This window comes from Aythya ferina, assembly GCF_964211825.1.
Source record: "Aythya ferina genome assembly, chromosome: 5".
NCBI lineage: Eukaryota > Metazoa > Chordata > Aves > Anseriformes > Anatidae > Aythya > Aythya ferina.
In genome coordinates this window covers 14,456,774-14,478,399 of record NC_140301.1, presented here as the reverse complement: position 1 = coordinate 14,478,399, position 21,626 = coordinate 14,456,774, and the positions used below count along the sequence as shown (strand labels likewise).

The 21,626-nt window shown below is 36.4% G+C and overlaps 1 protein-coding gene across 17 annotated transcripts in view; it reads right to left on the bottom strand.

Annotated features, from left to right (window-relative positions):
* LRRC4C (leucine rich repeat containing 4C) overlaps positions 1 to 21,626 on the bottom strand; it is a 510,287-nt gene that overhangs the window by 430,068 nt on the left and 58,593 nt on the right. For 2 of the 17 annotated variants that reach the window (XR_014693265.1, XR_014693273.1), the window contains exon 3: positions 5,596 to 5,786. The exons of 13 other annotated variants lie outside the window; for them this stretch is intronic. The gene's annotated coding sequence lies outside the window, so the exon portion shown is untranslated. Of the gene's footprint in view, positions 1 to 3,869; positions 5,447 to 5,595; positions 5,787 to 21,626 lie in introns of those variants that run through there. 2 more of the 17 variants (XR_014693271.1, XR_014693272.1) reach the window with 2 other exon arrangements.

Sequence of the window (21,626 nt, the reverse complement as noted above, 5' to 3'; positions counted from 1 at the left end):
ATGTTCCAAGAAGCTAATAAGAGCAAGGAAGATACGCTATCACATATCTTGATCTGACATTACACAACAGAGTACCATTAAGAAAAGAAAAAGATAGAAAGACGAAGATGAAAGTGACAATAGCGAGATGGTTCTCAAAGACAGCAAAACTCATTTTAGCAATGCTGTGATTTATTCTCAACTGTTCTCAATTCCCTGTTCTCAAGCTCCTTGGCTTTCTTCCTACGGACTTATGGTAGAAACAGGTTTTTAGAAGTGCGATTATAATAAAATCATTTGGTATCAGGTTCTAAGCTTAAGGATGCATTAGGCAGGACAAAATGAGTTGCTTCAGAAGAGGGGGAAAAAAAAAAAAAAAAGCAAGAAAATTTGTAGAATAGAGTCCGAGAGGCTGAGCCAAGGTAATAGAATACAAGGATAAGAATTTGAATTTGTTCTATGGTACAATTACTGAGATAGAGATGTAACTTGGTCATTATTACAGTGTAGTCTAGAAGTCTCTATAGCAAACTGTACTGTATCGGATACCTACAAGAAAAAAATACAACTTGTTGAAACAGTGCAATTTACTGCCAGAAGAAATAACTTTACAAGACTGAAACAAAAAAAAAAAAGTCAGAGATCAGAATTAGTGAACTGTATTTATAATTATTCTCATGGCATTAACGTACTTATCTGAGAATAAATCAAATAGCCTCCTCAAACTAGTGAAACTCAAACCTCCGTGGTGCAGAAAATTAAAGAATAGTCTGAAATGGATTTGGACTGCCTCCTCCTTTAAGTCATCAGGTCTCAAGTAGAAATAGGGTAGTAAATTTCTGTTAGCATTATACCACGTCCTGATTCGCTACTTGGATTCATCTCGTTGGACTCTAATTTATGAATATGTAGACAGAGTATAAATATTCATTTCAGGTCTGAAAACATTCAGACCATGCAAGCATTCCTAACTAAGGAGGAATGAAACATGAAACAGTGCTACAGAAGTGTTTTGAAAATAATATACCCTCCATGTCTGTGAAGACTAAAGAATGGAGTGTTTGAGTCCCTGAAATAAACTACATGGTCATTGTACTGAGACTCAAAAAAAAAAAAAAAAAAAAGAAAACCCACCCCAATATATGTAATATAAAAATCTTGCACTTCATTGTCTCTTCTTGCATGGAAAAGGTAAATATTATTGCTAATCTTAATGGGTGCTAACCATTTTACAGAATCAGAACTTCAGAAGTCACAAGTTTTACATAGTTTAGTGTAGAAGGATGAACTCTGGTAAAGAAATCTGGTTACATATGTTAACAGCTAATACTAAGCTGTGATAAACTAGATTGCAAAAAAAAATCTGATTTTAGCAATTTTTAGAAGGCCTCTCTAAAATTAGAGAGCAAGACAAAAATCTTACAGATGTATTTTGAGCTTTTCAACAGAATTCCCACATATGCTGATACATGAAGTATAGGGAAAACTTAGTAAGCAGACATATATTTGCACACTAACTTGTATTCGGTGCTATTCAAACTTCAAATGCCAAATCTTTCTTAGAGCCTGGCATAAGAACTAGAAAAGAGCCCCTTTCAAAACATAACTACAGTTATCAATTATATGGAAACCAGACCAAGTTGCTTGCAGTTACTTTTTCTTGACATTTGTTTTGTCTGTCTGGACTCCAGTTCAGACCACCAGATTTTTCCAGATTGGTTCTTCAGATTTTCCTCATTGGTTTTCTACCTTACAGTAATGACTGGCATTCACAGACAGTACTGAAGATCATGACTAGAGGAATCAATTTTCATTGACAAATTTTAATGTGGTTGTGTTGTTGTTGTTATTTGTTTTAGTATAGAAATAAATGTATTTAAAAATTTGTCTCAAGACGATTTTAGACATTTTCAATGAAGTTACTACATAGTTTTAACAAACCTACCATCGACATTGTTGGAACAAGAATTAAATCCAAGATTGACCTAAAAACATTCCAACCAAAGTTACGCCAAGTTAAAGAACCAGTTCTGGGTGGGGAGACGTGATTAAGCATGCTCAGACTCAACGTACAATCTTGGGAGTCAGCCAACTTATATGTGGAAATTAAATCATGTGATAAGTAGCCTTGTCCCTGGCTCACCTAAATATCCTAAATCATTCTCAGCACCCTATCAAGTGTAATCACCTTCAATGAGAACTACAGGTACAAGATGAAATCTCTCTTCTGCAGAGTAAACAATTTCTGAAAACCTTATATAGTAAGAAGGATTGTGTCTAATGAGATGCTACATATTATCATAGCTTCCTATGAAGAAATGGTTGGCATATTAGGATTCTGGAAATGAAAATGCAGAATTTCTCTGGCCTCCTTATGTTACCTCCCATCAATAAGAGAGAACGCAGTAGCAATTTGGAAATCTTTCTGAAAAAAAAAAAAAAAAAAAAAAAAAAAGGTTACACAAAAACTTTATTTTCATCCTGTAATTTAAGACTAAGAAAACATCCATATACAGCAAATAGTAAGATTATGCTCTTAGTGGTGATTTACCTTTGATTCTTTATTAGATAGATAGTTTTCCCCCTTCCTTTTTGGACCCATTGAGATATTTGGCATTTCTCTTACCCCATTCAATTTCACTACTCAGATTGTTCTTCATTCCCCATCTCAATCAATTTACATGTTTTTCAGATTGCTTTCTTCTTACAATTACTGCTCCAAGCCTTAGGTGGGTGGCTTATAATCAACATATCTTGTAATTGAAACAACTCTGTAGCAAGAAAGCTTGCTAGAATTAACAACAAAGTGCAATGGATTGTAAATTTATTAGAAGTCAGGGTCTCTCACACTAGCGCTTTTAATTCGTATTATAAGAAACAAGTTTGAAATCATGCATTTTTTTTTTTTTTCCATTAAACCTTCCATCAGGCTTTTCAGAGCCAAGTATGCGTCCTTTCACTCACTGAAATACACATGATCAACACTTGGTAACACAGCATTCTGAAAAACAAAAGCACTTTTCTCATGGTTTGTCTCACATCTTTCTCTAGCCTAATGTAAAAGTGAAATATATATATACATACACATAATGTACCTATTTAGTAACTAAGCAGACTTTGAATCCATTTGCTCCATTACACAGACTCATTGTCTTTTTTTAAGCCATGAGAGAACACCACTGCTAGCAGGGACAAAGTCAAGTTGGTTATATTGTGTACTGGGGACTCAAGTATTTCAACAATGCAGCACTCCACCTGCCTGCTCCATTACCATTATGCCTCAGTTATGTTATTTGCCTTACACATGGATTTTTATTTTTTTCCCGTGTTTTGATCTAGCTTAGCAACCCAAGACCTGTAACTTTTATTATTATTTTTTATTTTGCATAGATAAAGCGTATGAAAACCTTTTATTCACTACATAATAACAATTCAATAACTCTTCCAAGGCCTGCATTTTTTTATTATTATTTCTTTTTATTTTTGCCAAGGACCACTTAAAGGAGGCAACAAACCTTCACTATGTCTTCTGGTGTTGGTATGTCTTCTTCACAACATGTAAATTGAAGAATGAATGCTACCTGTACCCTAAAAAGCCAGGAAAATATGGGCTCTCACACAGGAACTGAGCATCTGAGATACTGGTGAAGTCTAGCAAAAAATCTACTTGTGGTCCAAACTGAAATCCATTATTTGAAAAATCCTCCTTTGCAATAATAAAAATGCACTCTGTAGGTTTCTATTTCTAAAATACAGTATACCACAGTATATTGTTTCAGTTAAGCACAAACAACTGAAAATGCCAAGTGTTTCAGAGCTAGGTATTATCAGAATCAAGAACACTTTTCACTTAAAAATTAACTGATAGAAATAATAACCACAGAATGAAATCTTGTTTAAATCTTTATTATCCCATTCTTCAGGATTTTAAAATAGTCAATCTTAGAGCTATGTTATAATTTCATTTAGATTAATATACAAACCTGTTTTGCTCTTAGTAGCAGATGTTCCAGGAACAAAAAGCAAGGACAGTGACACCCACCCTAGGCATTTCTCGTTTGTACCAAACAAGGAAAAATCCAGTCTTCCTGCTCAGTTTTTGTTTTCATATATACTCCTTTCTCAGGCGTGCAGAGACACCTAGAGCCACGTAGTCTGAGACAAACTGCCAATACAGTGTCTTTCCTCAGAAACAGCAAGAAGGAAGCTGAAAAGTGCTTATGTTATACTTGTCCTCACAGCAACCTGCTGGCCATCCAAATTATGAGACGTGCGTTAGGAAAGATCAGCATTACTTCAGGTGCACAGATCCATTACACTTCATATCAGCAATAGCTCAGGCACAGGGGTCATCCTTCCCTTCCACTCAAAGGATCTCTGCAGTCTGCCCCAGAGACAGGCTGCATTCAACACCAAGATGAAGTTACAAGCCTAATAGTCAGCATTTGTGGTCCCACCACTGTGTCCAGCTTTCCTGCTATTTTCACAAGTCATACAGCACAAACTTGGGTGTTGATGCAACGGAGTATTTGAGGTAGAAAACAAATATTTCTCTTCTTCCACAAATTGTAGTATAATTCGTGTTAGAGAAATCAGGGGCTTTTTGCAAGTACTCATAATCTAATAATGCAAATTAGACTAGATTAAAAAAAATGATAAAAACAGCATGCAAGAATCAGCTCACTTGTTAACGTATGTCACATGAAGCCTACTTCGGTCCCATGGAAAAAAAGTGAAACTATATGTGATCATAAAAAAGGATGTGTTCATATCGGAATGCCTAGATTTTGACTCAAAGAATAATTAACATACGCTGTTGCTTTTAATATCAGTACTTTTTTTCTCTTATAAGATTTTGTAAAATGGTTCTGCTATTAATCATATGAATGTTATTACCTAAACTTTTTTTTTTTTTTTTGAAGTAGTAGAGGATATACAAGGTTTCATTTTTCATTTGCTTTCATGTGTCAAGGGCAGACAGTACAACATAAAAATACAATATGATCCATGAGTATTTATGGTGGTACATGCTTCATAATTTATCCTTACAAAGTTACTACAGCACAAAATAGAATTAACAAGGTCAAGGGTAATTGAGCTGATATGTCATTGCATACTAAGTTTTAAAGGTTTAAAATAGTATAACAGCTCATTCAAAAAGTTCATATTTGGATCTTCCACAAGAGACAGAGGAGTGCATACCTGAATGGGGGTTGTTTTGAAATCTTTACATATGGAAGGGGGGGGGGGGGGGGACCTTCAACCCCTCCACACCCCCTTTTAAAACCAAACGCTCTCAGGCCTACTTCTCTGGTCACAGCTGCAGAACTTGTACTGGTTCCAAACCAGCTCCTGCAGGAGCTTTAGGCTAATGGCTTCACCTCCTCAGCTCAGTGATCCTGTCTGCAAGACGGGGTATGTAACCAAACATCACCTTACAAGTGTTCTTCTAGATATCTGTGGAGCACTATGAAGATAAAAAGCTTAATTACTTAACTACATGTTATGATGTTAAGAAATATTCCTAGCTGAATGATTCCTAGAGGAACACCAACTAAAATAACAACCTTTGATTTTAACAACTGTTAACAGGGAGTAAGTTGCCAGACAGTGAAATAGGACTTTGTAACACATAGGTAACTTTATTCCCTTTTTTCATCCTTCTTTCCAGAGTATAGAGTTTTACATCCTACTTTTCCAATCTGATTTCTAAGCAGTCAGCTTCAGCACAAGAGGCTTGCACCTCATGGAGGGCAGCAGAGACAAGAAAATGTTGAGTCCGGCCGCTGTTGCTGTTACTTTAGCTCCTGTGATCGAGTAGAAGAACGGTACACTCAGTAAGTTTCCTTTGTTAGTTTTATTCTGTATGTATACACTAGAAATAGTAAAATAATCTATGTTTGGAAAAACAAAGAATTTTCCATGTCTGGCATACTTTATTACTCACTAAAGAGCATCCATCAAACCCTGAGCATTGGTCTATTAAAAATAAATTAAAAATAGAAGATAACACCATTCAAAATACTTTAATACTGTTTGCAGTAGTAAGACACGACTGCAAGTGGATCTGGCAACTGAATATAAATATTGGAGTGGAATTATTTGTGCAACACAGAACGGTGAGGAAACTTGAAAGAATAAATTTTTGAGCTTGCTTCACAGAAGACGGTCACAGAAAAGCCATCCCACCATTGCATTCAAAATCCTGGCCAGACAACCCACATAAAACAAAGTCGTTCTCTTAATTTCTCTGTCAAGTTTAATTTCAATAAAATTTTATCATAGTCTGTGTAAACCCTGTTGGTTCTATCCCCGGTCAGTTCCTCACAGCTTCCTAATAATTGTCAGTTGGGTTTGTGGACTTGAACAGAAAATAAATTCATTCATTTATTTTACAACATCAAGGTTACAACCAGTATCTTCAAATTCTGTACTGAATACCCAAAGGCTTACAAGAGAGTGTCATTATTTTATTATCATAAATTTGATTTCATCCTTCTGTGAGAAAATTCAGTAAACAAATAATTTAGAAATGAAAGAATTAGTTTAAGAAGAACATGTATCCCAGAAACAAACTGCAACACGGGCTGTTGAAACAGACTAAACATGTTTGTCCTTTGGCTTTAATAAGTGCAACTGCACTTGTAATTTCCCAATAATTTGATATTCAAACATGTTCAGAAAGACCCAATCAAACAAGGGTTTATCCTCAAGGGGAACTGCCGCTCTGCTGAGGAAATGAAGCAAATCAAAGCTTTCAAAAGCAGATGCATTTTGGAGGCAGCAGAGTGAGGGGTGTACCCTCCTCCTCCTCATACACAGAGAGAGGTGTGGGAGGTTGACGTCGCAGAAAAATGCTGAGATTTTATTTAACTAAAAGTTAAAACCATCAGTTTGTTTGCAAACTGAAGGCGTCTTGTTAAAAAGCATGACACGTCCAAGGCTTTATGAAAACATTTTCTTGTATTTGCAGTGAGGAGAAGTCAAGTTATCTCAGATTCCCCACTGCTGAATGAACCAAGTCATTAAACTGGCATTTGCATTGAAAGGCTTTTCACAGGGCTTTCTGTCAGGCCTTTCAAGCAGGAATGAAATGAATGAGGGCCAGCTTACAAATGATGCATTGTTGAATGTATGTGGGAGCAAACAGCCACCATTGTGAGTGCAGGTGGGAAAGAAAAATGAATAGACAAGGAAGCTTATGGAGATGGAGAATCTCATTATTGATGGACTATGTGCATGTCTTTAATGAAGTTTTAAGACAGCAAGACACAGTAAAAGATGGATTTTTCCCTTGATCCTCCTCTTCAGAAATTAAGTTCATAGAATATGCGATGCTGAAACATCTCAAAGATTGTATTTGCTTCTCTTTCATCATTATAATACTAATTAAGATCCAGAAAGACTCTTCCTTTAACAATCTCAAAGCACTTTTCAGAACTCAACTCTATCTCCTACAGAAAAACCCTCACAGCTCCTCATTCAGAGGAAGAAAGTGAGGCTTAAGCTACCCGTAGCATGCAAGAATGAAAACTTAAATCCTGGGGTTTTTACCTCCACTCATTTAAGAACAGAACTGCACATTAAAGAGAAATGAAGATTAAAGTAAGATGCAACAACTGCCCTAACACTAGAAGTTTAAACAAACAGCAAAAATCATCAGAAGCAACAGATGCTTCAATAATACCACATGGAAAATACTATCTGTGTCACAATATTTCTCTGTAAGTGGTCCCAGATAGTCTTTCACCATATTCTTCACAGCTGCTTCATCACTTCTCTCCTGTTGTCTGGTGGAAGCATTTATACATTTAAGGGTCTTCCACCCTTAAAGGCACTCCCAATCTCATTTGAAAACATTTCTTGGTGATTGTTTTCCTCCCTCCTCCTTTTCGTTTTCTGCTTAGGCAGTATCTTTGACTTAGTTTCAACATCACCTAATATTAGTCTCTTTCAACTCAAATTTTTAAGCCACTCCAGGTCACAATTTAAAATGAAAATGCTTAATTATACATATTTTTAAACTTAGAAACTGTATCTCCCATTCTTAAGAACATCGTTACCTTCACTTAATTCTTAGAATCTGCCCATGTTTCTCTGTCTCCAGAGATCTTGAATACTTTCCAGCTTTCCTCAGGCTAATAATCATATTAATGAGCATGGGACCAGGAACTGAGACCCAATAGGTTATAGCAAAAATACACTTGCAATGACATTTTGAAATGACCAAGCATTTCCGATGGAATCAACATGTAGTATTACCTCTGTAATATTGCATTTGAAGTGTGACAGCAACATCCTAAAAAGGCTTCCAACAGCCTAGTGATGTTTTTTCTGCCATAATACATGTAATACACAGTCACCTGAGCTACCACCATTTTAACTTGCACCAAAAGTACCATCAGAGCTGCACCAGCACACGACCCCAGACAGGAAGCCCCATGAAGAGCTGAACACTTGACCCAACTTTTGCTCCCACTAGAAGAACCAGTGAATCCCTGAAATCAAAGGGCTCTTTTAGACCTAAAGTCACAAAAGTAGCATATGCTGTGAATCCCAGTCTCAGATAAGCACCTAGGGTATCTGAAGAGGATTCAGACATACCTCTGCATACCTTGCATGCCTCAGCTTTGAAATAATTATGAATCACATTTACTGCTGATCTCCGTGCATTTTGGATTACGCAAATCTCATCTGGGATTAACAAGTGAGTAAGAGCCTTCCAATTTATAGAAGTTCAAACAAAGCACATTCAGATACGCTTGGAATTCGATTAAAAATACAAAGATAGCTTAACTGTTTTTATTAAAAACAGAATTGTATTGATTAGAAATAATTATATTACCTCTTTACATTTAAGTCACAAGTATTGAGTCAGGCATTCATTCACTCATCGTGCTTCTTAATTATTTTTTACAACACAATTGGCCTTCTTCTAGAATTCCCATAACATATCAAGATTTATGACATATCAATATTACAGATGACCTATCCAGGTAAGTTTTAAAATAGATGCAAGAAATTCAGTCCAAATATCTTGCTGGAACTCAAAGAATAAGAACAGATACAGTCTACTAGGAAACTGGTAAATAATTGATTAGCTGTTAACTACATAAATTGGCCCTTTTCCAAAGCAAATATTTAAGACATTCATCTAACTGAATTATTATTGACAATACTACCGGTACCACAGTTAGATTTATATTTTCCTTTATTTACTTTTATCCCTAAGACATACATTTATATATATATATATAAAATATATTTCACATTTAAGAATTTCTTTACTTCATCCTTATCTTTATCACTTTGAGATACCTCAGTGTCATTTTATATTATCATTTATTATCTATAGTTCCTAGAAAAGAAGTACCTTAAGACTTATTTTCAAATAGTTTAATTTTCCCTAGTAATCTATAGAACAGACTTCATAATTATCATACTTATAAAATATTCTAAAAATATTTCCCAAGCATCAGTTATAAGCTTCTAAATTCCCTCTCCTAGTTTAAGAATCTCATCTGCTTTCAACTGTATCTAGCTACATTAAAAACCTGATATAGTTTATATTGTTGGTGTTTGTTTTCGCATGTAAGTGGCAATCCTATTAGGCAAAATAATTTTGAGTTCCGTTGTGTTTCAGTCTGACAAATTTATACTTAGTATAAATTTGTATAAATACTCAGCTCCCTATTCTAGATATAAAATTTATGAACATGGAATTTTTTAGTCTGTAGAAATACCTATCGATTTATTTTTATTTTTCGCCTGTTTCAGTTTGTTGTTGTGGTGTGGTTTTCTTGAAGGAAAGTGGGAGAGACGTAGGGAATGTTACAATGTAGGGAGAACCACACACTACTGGCAGCATTACAGCACTGGCATATTTAAGTTAAACTGAAACTGTCTAGGCCATTTTTCTCCCATCATTTTGTAAATGGCTAAGAATTAAATATTCAATTTTCTTTGTGATTTGGCTATTTATTGAAGAATAATAAATACCACAGTTATGTTAGCTCATATGTTAGCTCACGAACATGCAAGTATTCTAGATCATTTGCTCCTCAGTTACCAGAAATCTGAAAGTAACTTTTTTTTTTTTAAATGGGAGTACAACTCGCTTTTCACTCAATCATTCTTAATAAGGTCATGAATATTTATTTTAACATTTCAATTCCGGAGACTGAAATAGCCATATTTTAGTTACCATTTCATAAAGTTTAAATTTGGAAGTGAGCAATTTCAATTAATCTTCAAAATAATAACAAGAATCATTAAGTTCTTGACACTGAGTTTGACTATTACATGATTCCTCTTTGTACTCTAGCACCCTGATCACTGCCTTTCTTAGTCTTGATTCTTTGCTTAATAAAACACTTATTTACTTCATTCCACACACCCTTAGCACTTCAGTAATGAGTTTAAAGAGCTTCTGATTTGTCAAGATTACTTCCATGGGAGAAAATAAATAAATAAAAAATCCCCAGGAGTTGCAAGGCACCGTTTTTCCACCAAAGAGAAACTGAAATATGTTAACACCCTGAGTGCACTTGCCATTGATTTTCTATTCACAGAACAAGAGAGATCCAGAACCTCTTGAACAATTTTCTCCCATTCTCTCCTGAGTTTTTCTTCTTTTAGCATTATTTTTAATCAGCATCCATTTAATCTCACCCATTAGCTTTAAGAAATCCCTTTAAGAAATCCCTGTTTTTTGAGCAAGCTGTATTTCACAACCATAAGACATAAATTTCTTCTTCTGTCTACCACTTTCTTGATAAAGATTTTTTGTTCACCTGAATATAAAATTTCAGAAGAGGATTTTCCATCTTCTGGGCATATACATGTATATTGATATAACAGGTGTTACATACCAAGAGACCATATACAAGACTATAATAGACAACTACTATACAGGACATCAATTAAAGTAACCCATAGCCCTGAAAAAAATGCTGACCCATGCCCCCACAGAAGTACAAGAAATTTGGAAAAAACGGCAGATCAGAAGTCATTATCTTCATTTGTGCTATAACTGTACTGGCTCAGACCTGTACCTGAAGAACAAACTTGACTTCTCTTCCAAATGTTCTTCAGTTTGCTTCCCAAGAAATTCACCTGGTCAATTCTGCTCATCCAAAAACTACTTGGCAACTAATCTTTGTATTCAGCCCTTTGTGCCATAACTTTTTATGAACTGGTAGAAAATCATTTTGTTATGCCTAGTTTCAGCCCAAACAGCTAGCGTCACAGCATCACTGTTTTGTCTGTATTCCTCAAGGTAAGTCTTCAGCAAGGTCCAACTCCAAAGACCATACATTGACATTTTGTAAAACAGTGTTTTAATATCTAAAGCCTACACCTCTACATAAAGCTGAATTTCATAAAAATATCAAAATTTAAGCTCTTCATTTCTAAGCTCAAACATACCCATTTTTCTTGCTCTTGATATATTATGTATTTCAGACAGACATTACTCATGGATTTTATTATACTCCTTCAGCTCATGCACATACACACCCCATTTATCTGTAACCTCTGTTGTTAGGCATTCTCAATTATTTTTATTTTTCAGCTTAAATGAAGGGTTTTGTTTCTTACTACATAGCCCACAAAGTTAGAAAAAAGCCTCCAACATTCATATCATCTGCTCTTTAAACTGTACCTTTCACCTCAGAATCACAGGGACAAGCTCAGAAAAGAAAAAAAAAAAAGGGTGAATAAAATGTTAAATTCTGTCAGGTTAACAAGTCACTAAACTGCAAAGATCCAACAGCACTGAGTGTAGATCTCTTCAACAACAGTTAATAGCAATTTACTAGAAGCAACACCTGGGAACCCACAGACTTGACAGTCTGACAGAAGATACAGAAAGGATGGAAAGGCGACAAAATAGAAAGGACTTCATTACCAATGCTGCCATCTGTTTTTAGTGCATCATATGTGGTTTAAATAAGAAGTAGCTAAGATCACAAATTTATTAGAACATATGTTGATGATACACCATGCACCAGTTACCCAGGTGCTATCAACCACTCACTGAGACGATGTGGCTCTTACAAAATGAGGGGGACCAAGCAGCAACGGCTCTTGAGCACCTACAGACCAAAAGCTGTCACCTATATTTAGGTGCAGGTATGACCTGCAAAGCCAAAAACCACTGCATCTCAGAATAAATACAGAAACGGGATGCAAGCTGCCTTTAAAAGTGGGTTCACAACCCCCTTAAGCCAACTGAAGTGTAGGTTATTGCAGGCAAAGTACTAAGTGTAGACACATGCAGTAAAACAGGTCAGTTTGCTGCAGATCACTGACCAGGTCACTCTTCCATTAGATTAGCTAATTAATCTGATTATTCTTGCAGCCATGTAAATGTAGCACAACACAAAATCAACAGTAGAAACATAGCTAGAAGGAAAAAGACCACCCTTCAGCAGCAGTCAGTCTTTACCCAAGCATGTAACTGGTGTCATTTGCCACTTCAAGCCAGTGCAAAACCTGTACAGTAGCAAATCAAATCACTGCCTCACGCTTCTGCCCTACCAGTTCTTGTGCATCATTCAGACACCGCAGCATACGCTCCATCCGAGAGTTAACCAAGCAAAACAAGCCACTGTACATGCCGCTTGTTCAACAAGTGGACATATAAGGAGGTCCCCTTACTTGTGGGCAAGAGAGGCTCACAAGGATACATCCCTCTCCTTTCCTCTGTGCTCATTGAGTGAGTACAGAACAGGAACCCTGAGGCAGTACTGAAACCCCAGCATCAAGCCATCCTGGTGATTATGATCTTCCTTGCAAAATCATTATAAAACATTCATGGATTATATTTATCTTCTGAAAGGGACATTTTTAGCATCATAAACACTGTGGTTCATTACAGTTGCCATGACCCCGCTACAATTAACCTTGGTTACATTTCCACTACGCAGGATCTTTTTTTTTTTTTTTTTTTTTAAAACAGTGAAGCCTGTTATTCAGGGTAATACAAAGCTATTTTAAAAATTGTAAAACAGTCACTGTGTATAAAGTTAAGGTTTTTTAACCATTTGTTTTAAAATCCTATTTCAGAATTTGTCCTTGTCAGTATAAAGGGTGCAATAAAGATCATTCCAGCCACAATAACAAGCAGCTTCAGAGGATAACAGAGTCAGACACCAGTATTACACATGAAAGTGCATCAGACTAAGATGAGCTCCCCTAAACACTTATCCACTTTGGTTTAGACAAAAAAAAAAAAAATAAACAAGACAATCATTTCATTTGCTATTTGCTATTTCAAATCAAAGGTCCACATTCGTAAGCCATCACATCTCTTTGTACCACAAGGACTGGTGAACTAAGGTTTGTTTTTATAGTTAAACTATTAATTGATAAAAAAAAAAAAAAAAAAGTTATTTAATATGAGCTCTGTGTTCTGAACATTGCTCTGATTCCTATTTACCAGTAATTTAGAGGAGTTGATTCTGTAAGCTCTTCAACATAGCATTTTACTTCACAAGTACACTGCTTGGAGTCAATGGAACCAATCAATTGCAAAATCAGGCACAGCAGTTTTGTTGAGAATTAAGTTATCTGCAACATTAAACCATGGTGCGAGAAGTGGTAAATTCCTTGCTAATAGAAATGGCCACTTTACTTGTACTGTGGAGAGAACACTAACGCTGAGACTTGTTTACATGTGCTATGAGATGGCAAAGCAGCCAGATTTTGACTTAACTTTTTCAAGGTTGCTTTCTTCCTTTTTTTTTTTTTTTTTTTTTTAAACTTACACATGCGGCTTATATTAAACCATTTGTGATACTGAAATATCACAACATCAACTTCATGCTCAAGCTATTCCTTACCTGTTTTAATTACTATATTTAAAAGAATAAGTTCCTGCTGTAAGAAAAGAGATGAAAATTGGAATTCTTTAAAACTCTGCTGTGACTCTCTGCAGCGCTTGATGTAGATGAAGCAGAAGCAGCAATGTACAGAAGGACCTGGCAAATGACTATGTTACACCATTCACCGAATGGAAGAAAAGTTAATTTCATCATACAGGGTCAGCTGTCTCATTGGCAGTGCTTTTCTGGTTTTATTCCATCTGGAGTACGGTAATTCCTGTTCTTTTTCTCTTTTTGTCACGTATTACCAGTGACTAAATTATGTTGTTAGACATACGCAGGTGGCTCTCATTGGCATCAGTAGACACAAGCTTTCATCTGAGGGAAATGCTGGTTTTTATGAACAGCAAAACACATTCATTGGTCTTAAGTTAAGAAACAGGTGTGGCACACATCAGTGTTCAGACAGATCTGTGATACGTGAAGTACACAAAATAGATTTCAGAACAAGAACACGCGCCTTTTCTGTGGCAGATGCAAACTGTGGTGAGTCCAGCTAAACTAAAGCAATTATTTGCCCAATGAAGCAATGCAAGCTTGCTCCAGCTGTTAACAATCCACAAAGCATACTCAAAGCAGTGGTTTTGTAACTTATCAGGGGAGAAGCAGATCACAAAGAGTTATGCTCTCCCTGGCAAATGCTCAGATCCACCAGCACAGCTGAGAAATAAAGATGAATCCAAGCAAAGCAGTGGGGCATCAGGTCTTGCAGAGCTGAGTGCAGGGACACAGGGTGGTGAAGCGAGCTCCTAGAGCTCTATCTTCAGGCTCTATCTGCCAGAGCCTGAAGTCACTGTGGCCCTTTGCAGATCAATTGTCTGTCCCACAACACTTCTTGATCAAGGCTTTGGTTAATTCTTGAAATTTGACTCATCTGCCTGTGTTTTGCATACCAACAGTCACTAGCATACACTCAAATTTCTTACATATCTGCACACACGCTGTAGGTGTGATCCCATGACATATTTGCAGATTACACTGCTGATCATAATAGCTAGCAAGGGCAAAAAAGTTATTTGCATAAAACAGCCTTGTCAGTGTGCAAATCCTAAGGGCAATTTATGACCACAGAGGCCAAGCTTGTCCTCCTTTGTAGGAGATAAAGTTGAGCAAGTATTTAACCAGGTCAAAAGCAACCGACCTCATTAAATTCCACACACACGCACCACTTCCTTCTCTCCCTGTTCCTTGCTTATTCTCTCAGAATATGCTTTCTGGAAAAAGAATAAGGTATGCTCACTTCATGGGATATGCACCAATCATATTTTATTTTTAGAAGGTCAGCTAATATTTACAAGGTTTCAGATGAAGCTGCTGTTTTACTTTGTGAGATGTCTGTCTGCAACAAGTCTCAAAGCAAAACAAACAATTATGAAACCTCAGCCTGTGCTCCACAAACACTCCCAGCCACCCTTTCCTGGAACCCTGTACTTTCCTGGGCCTTGCACATTTAGTGGTACATCAATGCTCCAGTGCTCTACCATGTACTTCTTCCACAGGAAATTTTGTGATCATAAGAATGATCATGTGAACAAATCCAGCTAAGAACTAGCCATAATATAGAGAAAAAACAGACAATATAATCTTATTTTCTTTACAATTCTTCTAACACACCCAAGCTAAAAAAAAAAAAAATTGCTACTCCAACCTTGAATAGACAGTATTTTACTGCCCATACTGCCAGCCCAGCATCAAGTTTCTGCCCATATATTTTCCTTTCCTTATATTCCCATTGTTTTAATTTTTGATTTTCCTAAACAGCGAACTCAGCAAGTCCTGTCCATCTCACCCCTAGCATATCAACATATTTTATTAAATGCAAAATACATTTAGTTTTATGTGCTCTATTTTTAGTAGCTTTTTCAAGCAGATGCCAGTATGGATCCAGATGAGTGATGCATACCATTGACCCTGCCCATAGTCTAAAGTTATTTCTCATTTACCCAAATAAAATGGAACAGGGATCGAGAAAGACTACAATAACAGCCTATTAAATTAAAACAAAGCTTCTGCATAACATTTGGTGCCACCCCCACAGGTATGTAGATTTCCCAGTGGCTTACTACACTTACAACAATTATGGTCATACCCATTTTCATCAAAACTGAAGATTGTTTCTGGCCCGTAGGTTCTCTGCCATCCTTTCAATTTTCTTGACTATGTCATGTGCCCGCCCCCCCAATAGTATTTCCCATCTCTACAAATTTCTGCAGAAGAAATCCATTTTGTAAAGCTTCCCCCAGCCAAACTTCTCTGTAGGAAAATAGGTCAGACCTAAGCCCTTCTGTCTTTCCTAAACATTCACGCTGTTGGTTGCACAGCTTTTATTTTAAGGTCTCCAGTTGAGCCTAATACAGCAGTAGGTTTTTCTGTTGTATTAACCATTCGGAACAACAACAAAAATACCTGTAAGTTTAAATGACTGTTTCCAGTCAATTTACATGATTACTCTAAGAATCCCTATATTAACTAACCATCTTTCCGAACAGGCCATCTATAGAAAAAAAAAAAAAAAAAAAAAAAGCAGCAGAAATGCAGGAACAAATGGGGAAGAAAAACATTAGTTGATACAATTGAATACTTTCACAGTAAGATTAATTATTTGTATTATAAAAAAAGATCCAACACCAGCAATATTTACCTTTCGGGATAGGCCTAAACACAGATCTGATGAGTAAACAAAATCCTCTCCTTCTAGCTTGACTGCCAAATGCAAGGGTTGTCCCCCTCGTACCCAAACTTCCACTAGGTCTTTTTTTTTTATCCTTAGGCAGTATAGGGAAACAAGACCTCAGATGCTGTTCATTTAACTGCTAAGATGAGCAAACAGCAATAATCGAGTAATGAGTTGGAAGCAGTGTCCACAGCAACATTTTGTACCTATTATGTACGTATCTATGAAAGGAAGGACAGTAACAATCAAAGCATTTATGTTCCCACTATTGGAACACAAGAGAAGGGAGGTCATCAAGCAGCCCACTGCAGTCTGTAATGTGCTTTAACAAACAGTACTGTATCAAACATCACTGGGACTCTTCCCATTAACTCAAAGGCCAAGATAAGGCTTTAATAAAATATATAAAGGAATGCTCTTAGCCACCACAATCTCCTCTGATGAATTGGCAGCTAAATCTTCTACTGGTTCTCACTGCCACTCTGCCATTAGTTCAGTACCGTCAAGTGAGGCAGCTGGACTCTGTTCTGACTCATGCAGCTTCATATCTAATTAAGTTTCATTTATAGAATCGAACTCCTCCAGTGGTTATAACCTTGCAGAAAACAGAGTCATTGACTTGTAGAAGTCTTTTTACCGGTATTTGTGACAAAGAAAAATACCTACTTTTATTCTGTCAGTTTTCAAGGCAAATTTATGCTACTAGGTCATTCTCCACAGTCATTCTGTGATATGGAATTATTCTTTAATATGTAGCTTCAACTCTTTCCCAGAGATTTATTTTGGCAGCACAGGTGGCCCATGCTTTCTATATTCAGCAGCTCTTATGCTGATAATGGAAGAGTTGCTGGAAGCCTTTAATGGAAGAGGTAAAGTTACACTCACTTTCTGAAATACTGCATCAAGTACCCAGTTCACCAGAAATAAGAAGGTAACTATTTATGCTTACATTTTTTTTTAACACACAAATTAGTACTCATCTACATTACTGGAGACAGAGTTTAAAACTAGTTTTCTAATATAATACTAAGTGGAATTGTTCATTTTTACATTTGTGACCACAAACAAGCCATAAGTACTTTTTTGGTGAGAACAGTTCCCCCCCCCCCCCCCCAAGTAATTAAAACAAATGCTACTGCCACAGCATTTTCTAACTTTCTAATTCGCATTCCTGAATATTTTAACCAAAAAACAATAGAAAATAAAATGGTGACTAAATGTGCATGCTATTTTATATATAAAGAAATAAGTCAAAGTATATTATATTATAGAAATAGAGAGTACGGGGAGAGTTAAAAAATGGTAAATAGCCAATTTTATTTATTTATTTTAAATCAGAAGAGCCACAGTCTCTGGTGTGCTCTTATTTTCATAACTACATAGGGAAACTAGATGATGAAAAAGCTTCAGACTTCTCAAATTTCTGGAATAATCAATACTTTATAAAAGAGGTTTACCAGAGCATTCAACTCAAAGCCAATTTTAATAAAGCTGTTTGTCCCCAAGGAGGTCATTAACTGAATGTAGCTATTAAAGAATTTGATTTTTAATGTTCAATTGCAACAGTGTAAAAAATTAGGAAAATAATTCTTGAATTATTATTTGTTCCTACATCCTCGCTGATGAAGATATACACAAGTAAAATATTTCTTTTTTTTTAGTTTGAGTTTCCCCGTCTTCAAAAGAAAGGTGCCTACACTAAAGCAGAAACGTTGTGAGAACAAATTGATCTACACAGAGCTTCGGACATCTTCATTTCAAACCTCTCAATACGTCCTGCTAGATTAATCTTATTATCCTTTTCTAAATATAAATAAGTGTTAAATCAGAAAATCTACTAATATTTGAAATCATTTGAATACAGGATAGGTTGCTTTATTACTTTTTTAAATTCTCTGTAGAATATTAGCTAAACATCAAATATAATTTGTGGTAATAAAAGGACTTAGTATCTCAAAATCATATACTTAACATATTAACACCATAATCCTTTTAGATCCCAGGCTATACATAGACATTAAAGTCATCTGCTAATTAATCACAGATTAATGACAACACACAAATCTGACTGAGCTGGAAGACCAGCCAGTACAGTCACATATCACTTATCACCTTTTTGCAGTCAGTTCCAAGTGACGCAGACTCTCATTAAGACAGGGAGAAGTTAAATGTAAAAACTATGTGTTGACTGACATGTACAAGCAAAAATACTACGTCTAAATACATTCACGATTTCTCTTCAAAAAGTTTTAGTTAGGTCATGACATGATAGATCTTCATGCAAACAATATGAACTGAGTCAGGAATTTGCAAATTCATACTCTTGGAAGATACTGTGGGTTTTGTTTACGTTTTATTACCACTACACAATTTTGACTGCAACATGTCTGGCATTAATAAATTCCTGCTGCTTGATGCAGGCTAATGAGACCTAGTGCCCTCTTTAATATTTCAAATAAGTTATGTCTTATGGTTGAGTCAATAAGAAATATCCAGAGGCACTACGAACACTGAACTATTGCAACAGGTTGTATGAGGGCCCATTTACTTGGCTTCCCCAGTGTCTCTGAGGAAATCACTCCCTTCTGTGTCATTATTTTCCTGTTTTAGCTTTATTTCAGGGTCTTCATTCTCTACAATACAACATATTAGAACAGCACCTTTTCAATGTTTAAACTATGAATACTAGTAGCCTAGCAGCATCATTTTATAAATTAGATACAGCACTGAATTAAATAAGCTGTTTTAACAAGCAAACTAGAGAGTCTGCGAGTGAGTATTAAAAGTTTACCATATTACAGGTATTAGGGTGAGACATATATTGGGAGATTTTAGTAAAACATTCATTACAGGAAATGAAAGAATATCTAACAGTGGATAGCGACTTTGAAGATCTGTATTGGCATAGCTGCTTTGAAGATAATTTAGGCATGTCCTGATGCAACTCTGAGATGTTGCTTCTAAAATATAACTGTTGGCATTGGCAATAGTCCAGAAATGCCTGGAGCGCACAGAGCTCTCAGGAGAGCACCAGCACCTCCTCAACAAACATCAAAGCTGATGTATCTGGCAGCCAGAGCTTAGGGTTTTAGCTTTGCTGGAAGTACAGGATGATTCTCTGTTTGGGGAAGGGACCTGGGCATTATCAAGGGCAGAGTTCATGGGGTTTCTTCCGCTGAGAAGATGGAAGCATCTATCAAGGCACTGCCAGCACAAGGGCTATCAAAAGCACCAGCCATGTTTTCCTTGGAGGCGCTGTGCTCATTACCAGCTTGTGATGGTACAATCATTAAACACTGTCACCTACTTTTGATCCAGCATAACAACATTTATCCCTACCTACAGAAGAAACGTAGCTGACCACTTGAGGTGGATTCCTCGGGAACTGTTACAGGCGGGTGCACACACTTACTAGCAGTGGGTGTATTTCAAGAAGGGGGAAGCTGTTCAGGTTGCAGTCCTGTTGGGCTGAAAGTTGACTTTTACAGACATGCTGCATTAGCCACCACTGCTGGGGGAACCTCTATTTCATAAACAGTAGGGTAAGACTGCTTATATTTGACATCATTTTGGACAGTAACAGGTATGTTGCCATTATACTAGCAGCAGTGAGCACCTACTAAACTACTAGTGGCAGAAGGGATAGTGAGATGAGTTAAGATGACTAGAACATCAAAAATTATTTCATATTTTGGGGGTGGGGTTGCTTGTGTGTTTTTTTAGCTGTTGTGTTTTTTGTTTTAGAGAAAGAGACAGTACTCCTGTAATAAAAGGGGTAATATTCCCCTGAAGATACCTTGAGTATTTCTGACAGTTCTAAAAAGCAAGCCAACATACCAATGAATCCCCAAACCCCTTTTGCCAGATCTGCTTACACCACCAGTTGAGACAGAAGAGTAAGATAAGCAGCTTGACCATCTATGTACTAAAGATGCATCAGTACTTCAGAAGACTGTTCTTATCAGCACCAGCAGAACATCACTGGTGCTTCTGAAGCAAAGACCTCATGCACTCAAATTAAAAAGAATACCCAGCAAGACATAATTAATATTCAAGTGGCAGACACAGCCATAGGCAAACTCAAACAGCACCACTAGCAACAGCATAAGTATTGTGTAACATCATTACACTACTTACAGCATAACCAGCAACACGTGTTTCTAACCCAGATACGCATAAGTACCAGGAATTGTAAAGGGGCAAACAGACTTCTGGTAGATTTGCAAAAATGGGATTCAGTAAGACAAGTACAAGTACTAAAATCTGCAAAGTAACAAAGGATGTGAGATCTATGAAAAACGTTCTGCTAGAGAACTTTGGATTCGCTGTTCAAACAGGGAAGATGTTTGGTGAAACCAGAGTAAGTCCCCAAAATGAAATCAAAAGCAAATGTACATCAAAAGCTAATGAAATCGCATTGTTTTAAAACAGAAGTACTAAAATTCCTGATAGAGTTTCAACTTCTTGATGGGGGAAACACTAGCAAAAAGTTCCTTCTTCAGTTTGAGGCCAAGTCAACAAAGAGTTAAGAAATAACTTATTCTGTATGGAAAAACATTTATCTTCATTTGTACTCCAGCAGAAAGGAAAAATACACACTCTGTAGCCTGACAGATGTTAGAGTCCTTGGTCAGGCTGTGACAGATCCAGATTTAAAGCACTGCTTTGTCTCAATCAGAGCACAGATTGCTTGGATTCTCTCAGAAATCCCAAGCCAATAAACTACCCAATAGACTGAAAACAGACTTGATATTTTTCTCAAAGCTGCTGACAAAGATGAAAGTAAAAGTAACAGGTCTGCATGAAAATTTTTGACTTAACAGAAAGCTTATCTGTAAGTTCATACAATTTGTAAATGAAAGCAGAAGCATTAGGTACTGATCACTAAAGAAAATATGTGATTCTTGGTTTCTCTCTCTCAATGTTGTTGGTACAAAGAAAAAGTTTCAGACCAGTTAAAGAATCAGTTTGTTCCTTACATGAAGCTGTCATCATCTGAAGTCTGTGTAGGATATTTAGTGTACTTGATAATCTATAGTGTATACACTGAAAAATAGGTATACTCAAGTTATACACAGAGATAATTC